Source organism: Lipotes vexillifer, unplaced genomic scaffold, assembly GCF_000442215.2.
Source record: "Lipotes vexillifer unplaced genomic scaffold, Lipotes_vexillifer_v1.1 scaffold952, whole genome shotgun sequence".
NCBI classification, from domain to species: domain Eukaryota; kingdom Metazoa; phylum Chordata; class Mammalia; order Artiodactyla; family Lipotidae; genus Lipotes; species Lipotes vexillifer.
Window position 1 is genome coordinate 280,585 of NW_006773530.1, and position 8,879 is coordinate 289,463.

At 45.7% G+C, this 8,879-nt stretch overlaps 1 pseudogene; it reads right to left on the reverse strand.

Moving 5' to 3' along the window:
* Positions 1–6,620: 6,620 nt before the first annotated feature.
* Positions 6,621–8,539, reverse strand: LOC103089659 (60S ribosomal protein L5-like; annotated as a pseudogene).
* Positions 8,540–8,879: the final 340 nt, after the last annotated feature.

The window sequence follows — 8,879 nt, forward strand, 5'->3', positions numbered from 1 at the left end:
AAAATAAACAAATAGGACCTAATGAAACTTAAAAGTTTTTGCACAGCAAAGGAGACTACAAACAAGACGAAAAGACAACCCTCAGAATGGGAGAAAATATTTGCAAACGAATCAATGGACAAACAATTAATCTCCAAAAATATACAAACAGCTCAATATTCAAAAAAACAAACAGCCCAATCCAAAAATGGGCAGAAGACCTAAATAGACATTTCTCCAAAGAAGACATACAGATGGCCAAGAAGCACATGAAGAGCTGCTCAACATCACTCATTATAAGAAAAATGCAAATCAAAACTCCAATGAGGGGCTTCCCTGGTGGCGCAGTGGTTGGGAGTCTGCCTGCCGATGCAGGGGACACGGGTTCGTGCCCCGGTCCGGGAAGATCCCACATGCCGCAGAGCGGCTGGGCCCATGAGCCATGGCCGCTGAGCCTGCGCGTCCGGAGCCTGTTGCTCCGCAATGGAAGAGGCCACAACAGTGAGAAGCCCACGTACCGCAAAAAAAAAAAAAAAAAAAAAAAAAACAACTCCAATGAGGTATCACCTCACACCAGTCAGAATGGACATCATCAGAAAATCTACAAACAACAAATGCTGGAGAGGATGAGGAGAAAAGGGAACCCTCTTGCACTGTTGGTGGGAATGTAAATTGATAGAGTCACTATGGAGAACAGTGTGGAGGTTCCTTATAAAACTAAAAATAGAATTACCATATGACTCAGCAATCCCACTACTGGGCATATATACCCAGAGAAAACCATAATTCAAAAAGGCACATGCACCCCAGTGTTCACTGCAGCACTATTTACAATAGCCCGGACTTGGAAGCAGCCTAAATGCCCATCGACTGATGAATGGATAAAGAAGATGTGGCACATATATACAATGGAATATTACTGAGCCATAAAAAGGAATGAAATTGGGTCATTTGTAGAGACGTGGATGGATCTAGAGACTGTCATACAGAGTGAAGTAAGTCAGAAAGAAAAAAACAAATATCGTATATTAACGCATATATGTGGAACCTAGAAAAATGGTACAGATGAACCAGTTTGCAGAGCAGAAATTGAGACACAGATGCAGAGAACCAATGTATGGACACCAAGGGGAGTAAGTGGTGGTGAGGGGAGTGGTGGTGTGATGAATTGGGAGATTGGGATTGACATATATAAACTGATGTGTATAAAATGGATAAGTAATAGGAACCTGCTGTATAAAAAAATAAATAAAATTCAAAAAAATAAAATAAAATGTCCTGTTGGAAACCATGGAACAAATCCCAAAATAGGAGACTGTATGGGGTTGAGGAAGAATTGATGACCATAGAATACTCCTTAAGAGCAAAAGTGTCATAATACCATTGACCTTATTTTCTACTCTGCAGGTCTTTTACATACCGTGATTTATTTTATTGTTGAAATAAAAAACCAAATGCAATGCAAACACAAAAATAAGTGAAAAAGTCTAAATGTCTATACTCCTCAGAGATACCCTCTCCAATGGGATAACTGTTCCTTCATTCATTCACTTATTCATTGCTTTATCTACCAATCGCTCATTGGGTGTCTACTCTGTGCCATGACCCAAGTTAGATGGTAGGGATTCAGAGACAACTAAGACACAGTTACTGCCCTATAAAGAGTGAAAATGCAGTGCCAGTTTTGACACTCCTCCCCTCTAGAGGTGGGGGACCATATCCCTTCCCCTTGAATCTTATCTGGTCTTAATGACTCATTTATAACCAATAAAATGAAGTGGAAGTAACATATAAGGTTAAGTTATAAAAGGTGATAACAGCTTATGCCTTGCTTTTTTAAAAATTACTTTACTTTTGGCTGCGTTGTGTCTTCGTTGCTGCGCGCGGGCTTTCTCTAGTTGTGGTGAGCGGGGGCTCCTCTTCATTGTGGTACGTGGGCTTCTCATTGCAGTGGCTTCTCTTGTTGTGAAGCACAGGCTCTAGGCACGTGGGCTTCAGTAGTTGTGGCGTGCAGACTCAGTAGTTGTGGTGCACGGGCTGAGGTGCTCGGCGGCATGTGGGATCTCCCTGGACCAGGGCTCAAACCCGTGTCCCTTGCGTTGGCAGGCAGATTCTTAACCACTGCGCCACCAGGGAAGTCCCCTGCCTTGCCTTCTGAAGCATTCACTCTTAGAGGCTTGAACTGCCATGAAAGAAGTCCCGCCATCATGAGACCACCATGGTGTGAGGAGCCCCAAGCAGTTACACAAAGAGGCCATATGTATATGTTCTGATAAACAGATGTCCCAGCCAACAGCCAGGATCAACTGCCAGATGTGAGTGAAGATCCTCCAGGTGATTCTAGCCCCCAGCCATTCAGTCACCTGTAGCAACTGAATCTTCCTAACTTAGGTCCCAAACAACATGGAGCAGAGGCAAGCCATCCACTGTGCCCTGTTTGAATTACTGACTCGAGCATCCATCCATGGGCATGGTAAGTATTGCTTTATGTCACTAAGGCTTGGGATAATTTGTTATACAGTAGTAGTAACTGGAACACTTTCTAGTGATTGTTAAAGCCCCAAATAAACCTGAAAACACAGTTATTAAATTAAACCACCATGATCGTCATCCCCAGAGGTGTTCATCACTCACCCATTTGTGATATTCACCAGTGCTTACAAAGAACATTTTATTTTATTTTATTTTTTTAGTTTATTTTTATTGGAGTATAGTCACTTTACAATGGTGTGTTAGTTTCTGCTGTACAACAAAGTGAATCAGCTATATGTATACATATATTCCCACTAGCTGTCACAAACAGCATTTTAAAGAGAGTTACTGTCTTCAGGAATTTGACAGCCTGAGATGGGCAGACCCACCCAAGGGGCTTAACGCTTGAGAACCAGAGTGTGTTAAAGGGACTAAAAATCTGGCCCTTCAGCTTTTATCAAGTTGTGACTTTATTTTTCAGTTTTAGATCTGTAACCCAGTTGATCCAGTTGGCATTGGTATTTGTACGTGGTGTGTAAGGGGCGAAGACACATTGTGGTTTACATATGGCTATATCCCATTTATCCAGCACCATTCTTCGCAAAGACTATCCTTTTCCCACTGCTCTCTTGTGAATCATTTATCATAAATCAAGTGCTCACATACGTGTTCTGGTTACTTTATTCCGATCCATTGATCTATTTGATTTTCTGGGTGCCAGAACCCACAGTGTTTTATAGATTAGAGCACTGTAATGAAGCATAATTTTTAAGAGTAAAAAAGAACAAGTTTATCAGCGCAACAGCCTAAAAATGACAATGAAAGCCCTTCTTATACCATGATTCAGAAATATGCCAACTACTTAATTGGCACTTAATCAATTTCATATTATACCAGTCGATCTTAGGCCCCAGATACCCACCCTTGATAACCATGCATGAAAGAAAATATGATTCCACCGTAGACTCATAGAATGCTAAATCTGAAGGAGGTCTACAGATCGGCTGGTCCAACTCATACACAATTATTGAGATCCAGAGAATTGGGTGCCTTTTCCAGGGCAACACAGCTAGTTAGTGGCCAAGTGCCAGGGGCCAGGGCCCCTATCTCTGGACATCAGGGAAAGCATGGTACTCAGGGTGGCATCGTGTAGAAGTTCCAGACACAGATCATGGGGTCTCATAGAACTGGTAAGAATCGCAGTTCTGCTCCTTACTGACGGTGTGAGTATGGCCAAGTTACTTAACTTCACTGAGCCTCTGATTTCTCATCTGTAAAATGGGGGATAATTATGAAACTTACCAAGCAGGGTTCATTATGGGAGTTCACTGAGTTGATGCACAGAAAGTACATAACATCTTGCCTGGTCCAGTTTGTAGTAAGCACTTATAATGTCCAGATCTCTCAAGAGTGAAACATTCTGGTCTGTACCTTAAAGAAGTGGACTCTAAGCTGAGTGAAGAGGTTTGGTTAATTATTTTCTAGTTTGAGGATGATCAAAGGCTGTCCAGGCCGGCACTGCCACCAGCCCTCTGGGAGAAGTAAGTGGCTGCTGGCCTCACTTGAGTACCTGTGAGGTTACTGCATACACACCTCTCTTCCCTGAATACCAACAGATAACTCCTTGGCTTGTCCCTTCTGAGACATTTCCCTCCACCTGTGAATGATGGTTCAAGTCCTCCAGGCATAATGCACCTCGATCTGATTCCTTCCCCTCTTGATTCTCCTTGTCACCCCTCAGAGTTGAGGGCTCTCTGTGGATGTCTGTAAGGGGCTGTGATGTCATCAGCTTTCTGCCTGCTCATGCCAGGGAGCCGCACAATGCACCCCTTGGGGCAATAAAAGTCCACCTACTCAGCTTTGGCATCTGGCACCTCAGAGCACCCTGGTGACCTCAAATCCTGGGGCAACCTCCAGAGCTCAGCTATAAATCAAGGGAGAGAACTGCTGGGGGCCCAAAACGGAAGCAGTTGAGAGGACAGCACAAGCGAACATTCCCATCCAGGTGTGTGGAACAGATCTTACACCAGGAATGGTATCAGTTACTGGAGAGAAAGGGTTAAATCTCCTTTGGGCTTTCTGAGGCCCGGGCGGGCGTTCACAAGCATTTCTTACGGATGTACAGTGTGCCAGGCATTCTCTTAAGCCCACAAGCAGGGTACAAAGATGAACAAAATGGCAACATCCCTGCTGTCTATGCACTCACAGTCTTCTGGGAGAAGCCAGGCTCAGAAACAATGACAGCATAGCGTGCTCAGTATTGAATTTGCTGTGCGTGTGCCAATAGCAAGGTACGCAGGAGACGCGGCTGTTGGTGCTGTTGGAGGTAGAGGGAGGGGTGAGCAAGTCTTCATGGAAAAGGTGACATTCTAAGTGGGTGCTCGACAATGACTGGGGGTTGGCTAAAGGGATAAGTGAAATTCAGGCCTAAGGAGCATCATGTGCAAAAGAGGACAGCAGTCTGAAAGAACATAGGGTGTTTGGGGGAGTACAAGCTACCTGCTGGGAAGGGGAGGACGTGGTGGAAAAGGAAGGTGGAAGGCTGGTTTGGAACCAGACTTGAGAGCCCTTGGCTGCATATATATTCCGAAGTTTGTCCTTTATTTCATAGGCATAGTGGAGCTACTGACGATTATTGAGCAGGGGAGTGATAGGCCGTCTTGTATTTCAGAAGGATAACGCTGCTCCCAGCAGCTCCCAGCAGCTCCCAGCATGGAGGGTGAAGCAGAGGGGCCTGAACTAAATGCAGGGAGAGCATTCAGCAGGCTCTGGCTTCATCTGGGCTGGACGAGATGGGATCTTCTGTGTGGCCAGGCCCCTCGGGGCAGGGGCTGGCAGAGTTCTATCTAGCAACAGCCTGACCAGACTTAACTTACGCACATTCCTTCCGTATTCCCCATATTCCATAAGTGCTCCATATGCATTTGTTAAAGGAATGCACAAATGTGTGATGTCCTTTCCCCCAAGGATTCCCCACGGTGTGGATCAGCAACTTCGCGAGACCCCACATTGTGCTGCGATGTTGACCTGCTGACGTAGAGCACAGAAGGTTCAGTCTGCAACAGGGCACACCAGGACTGCTGTGGCTCTGCTCCTGTCACTCTAGGTAGCAAAAGGCTCATTATTTAGGAGGAGCAATGGAAACAGGCTATCAAGGTCACTCATCATCCACAGGTTTTGTACAGAGGTCAGCAAAAAGGGAGCAGAAATCAGTCAGATGATTTAGACAATCATGCCAAAATGCTACAGATACAGGGGTTTGCTGGCCTCCACCCTTGTCTCTTACAGTGCCAGGGTCCATTCAGAGCTGTTAGATCCCCTTTGTGTCTTTTACATCCCGAGGGGTGCCCTCAGACAAAAACTCACATGCAAGTTGGTTATTTGGAAGGATGTCCCAGGAAACACTGGTTGGAAAGGGGAGGAGTGAGAAGAGAAGGGAAGGGACCCATGTGATAATAAGCAAGTGCCCATCATGGGCTCTTGGAGATCAACCCCAGCAGGGACCTCTTGGGGAGAGTGTTGAACACGTTCCAGAGTTATCCCACCAGTGGGATGAGGAAGCTGGGGTATTTCTCCGCCAAGTCCCCATCTGTCATTGTTTGAGGGCTGCTCTCAGGGGGACTAACTCTCCAGCACTTCCGTTTTGCCCTGAGAACCAGCTACGTGTGTTCTCGTAGATAGTTACAGACGTTTGCAGCAAGCAGCCGGGGGTATGTAGAGGGAGCAGGACGATGTGTGGAGGTGTCAAGAGGGTCTGTTAGGTGCTTAGAACCACAGCGAGGGCATCCAGGCTCACCCTCGGGACATGCTGCAGTCCTGAGCTGAGAGAGGAAAGGGGGCATGCTAAACACTGAGGTTTAATGGAAATGCATTGAGTTTTCATATGGGGTATTGAGGTGCACGTGTCAGGAGGCTGAATTTTTTAAAAGTTAACTTTGTGTCTCATTCAAAGTACAAATCACATTGTCCCTTGGGCTTCAGCATCTTTTCCAGCTTGTAGGGGGGTGGGAAGTAGGGTAATACCATTACATGGCATGGCTGGGGGGTAGGCTTTAGTATCCCCATAATTAACTTCCTCCAAAGCCACACTTCTGGGGGAGCTGCTTGGTCAATACGTTTATTACTGTCTTTATCTGAAAAATCTTCATAGAAAAGTGTGGTTTGGTTTACTAGCTCTCAGCAGCCCATTCCTGTGCTCTGAGGAAGCTTGCCCTCTTCTGAGCTCCCTGATCTTTGTTCTGGGCAAGAGACATTTGGGGATGGTTCCTCTTCTTCTTTTTAACTTCTTTCTTAGGCTCCTTATCATAGACTGGATTCTCTCATATAGCAGCATGAGCTTTCTTATACATCCTCTCCATCATGTCTGGAGTTTCATTCTTTATGTATTAAGAAAATTGTTTCTTGTAAGCATCTTCATCTTCAATTAGGTAATGCATATCATCTGCAACTTTTTTTAACATCTTTATTGGAGTATAATTGCTTTACAATGGTGTGTTAGTTTCTGCTTTATAACAAAGTGAATCAGCTATACATATACATATATCCCCATATCCCTTCCTTCTTGTGTCTCCCTCCCTCCCACCCTCCCTATCCCACCCCTCCAGGTGGTCACAAAGCACTGAGCTGATCTCCCTGTGCTATGCGGCTGTTTCCCACTAGCTATCTATTTTACGTTTGGTGGCATATATATGTCCATGCCACTCTCTCGCTTTGTCACAGCTTACCCTTCCCCCTCCCCGTGTCCTCAATTCCATTCTCTAGTAGGTCTGTGTCTTTCTTCCCGTCCTGCCCCTAGGTTCTTCGTGACCTTTATTTATTTTTTTTAGATTCGCATATATGTGTTAGCATACGGTATTTGTTTTTCTCTTTCTGACTTAACAACTTCACTCTGTGTGACAGACTCTAGGTCCATCCACCTCATTACAAATAACTTAATTTTGTTTCTTTTTACGGCTGAGTAATATTCCACTGTGTATGTGTGCCACATCTTCTTTATCCATTCACCTGTCTGTGGACACTTAGGTTGCTTCCATGTGCTAGCTATTGTAAATAGAGCTGCAGTGAACATTGTGGTACATGACTCTTTTTGAATTATGGTTTTCTCAGGTTATATGCCCCATAGTGGGAGTGCTGGGTCGTATGGTAGTTCTATTTTTAGTTTTTTAAGGAGCCTCCATACTGTTCTCCATAGCGGCTGTATTAATTTGCCTTCCCACCAACAGTGCAAGAGGGTTCCCATCTGCAACGTTTTGACCCATGACGTGCTTCCAGTGTACTTCTGTGTTGAATGCCTTGTTTTTTGAATCATAACCAGGGAACCATTTGGTACTGTGAGGGGTAGACAAGCCTCCATCCACAGCGTCCTTCAGGGCCTTACTTTATTTCTAGTAGTAAATCTAGCAAACCCTGCATCCAAATAGCAGGTGAAGGCGCCAGGTTGACCAATGTTTTCCACATTGTATTCATCGCTGGGTACCTCCACATGGCCTTCATAGATCTTGTCCATGCCAAACTGATTGAGAAGCCTTTAGGCCATCAGTGGACCGGTACAGCGTGCTGCAGCATAATTTGTCAGGCCAACCTTCATGCCATACTTTGGGAGTTCATGAGCATTAGCTGCCCAGACTGTCATATCCCCTCCTCTATGGGCATAAGCAATCTGACACGTGATATCTCTGTTGGTTACCTGAACTCATCCTGTGTTTGGGTGTATTGTACTTATTTTTATCCTGGATTAACAAGCATTTCCCAGCATAGTAATCAGTTTTACCCTCTTGTCTTCTTCTAAATTTCACTTGGTATCTCTTTTTTTTTTTTTTTTTTTTTTTTTGCATTCCGCGGGCCTCTCACTGCTGTGGCCTCTCCCATTGCGGAGCACAGGCTCCGGACGCACAGGCCCAGTGGCCATGGCTCACGGGCCCAGCCGCTCCGCGGCACGTGGGATCTTCCCAGACCGGGGCACAAACCCGTGTCCCCTGCATCGGCAGGCGGACTCCCAACCACTGCGCCACCAGGGAAGCCTCACTTGGTATCTCTTGAAGTAGGTCTTATTCTTTACAACCTTAAGAAACCCCATCCTGCGGAACAGAGACCTGTGTCGGCAGCTTGTCACAGACCTGCAGCCTCCAAAGCCGCTTTGAACAAACACGCAGGTACCATGGAGCAGCTAGATGACTGCTAGCCAATGCAGCCAGACGTGTCTCCTAGCCCACCTCCGACCCTGTAGAACACAGTGCCATGCCACAGCCTAAGACATTCCAGAGCTGCCACTCCTCAGAAACTTTGGACCAGTGCTGGGCAAACCAGTGAGTCTTAGAATCACCTGGGGCATGTGTTTAAAAGGCAGTTCCTGGGCTCTACTCCTGAGATGCTGATTCAGGAGGTCTGGAGTGGGACCTAGGACCTACATTTTAGACCAGACTCCCGGG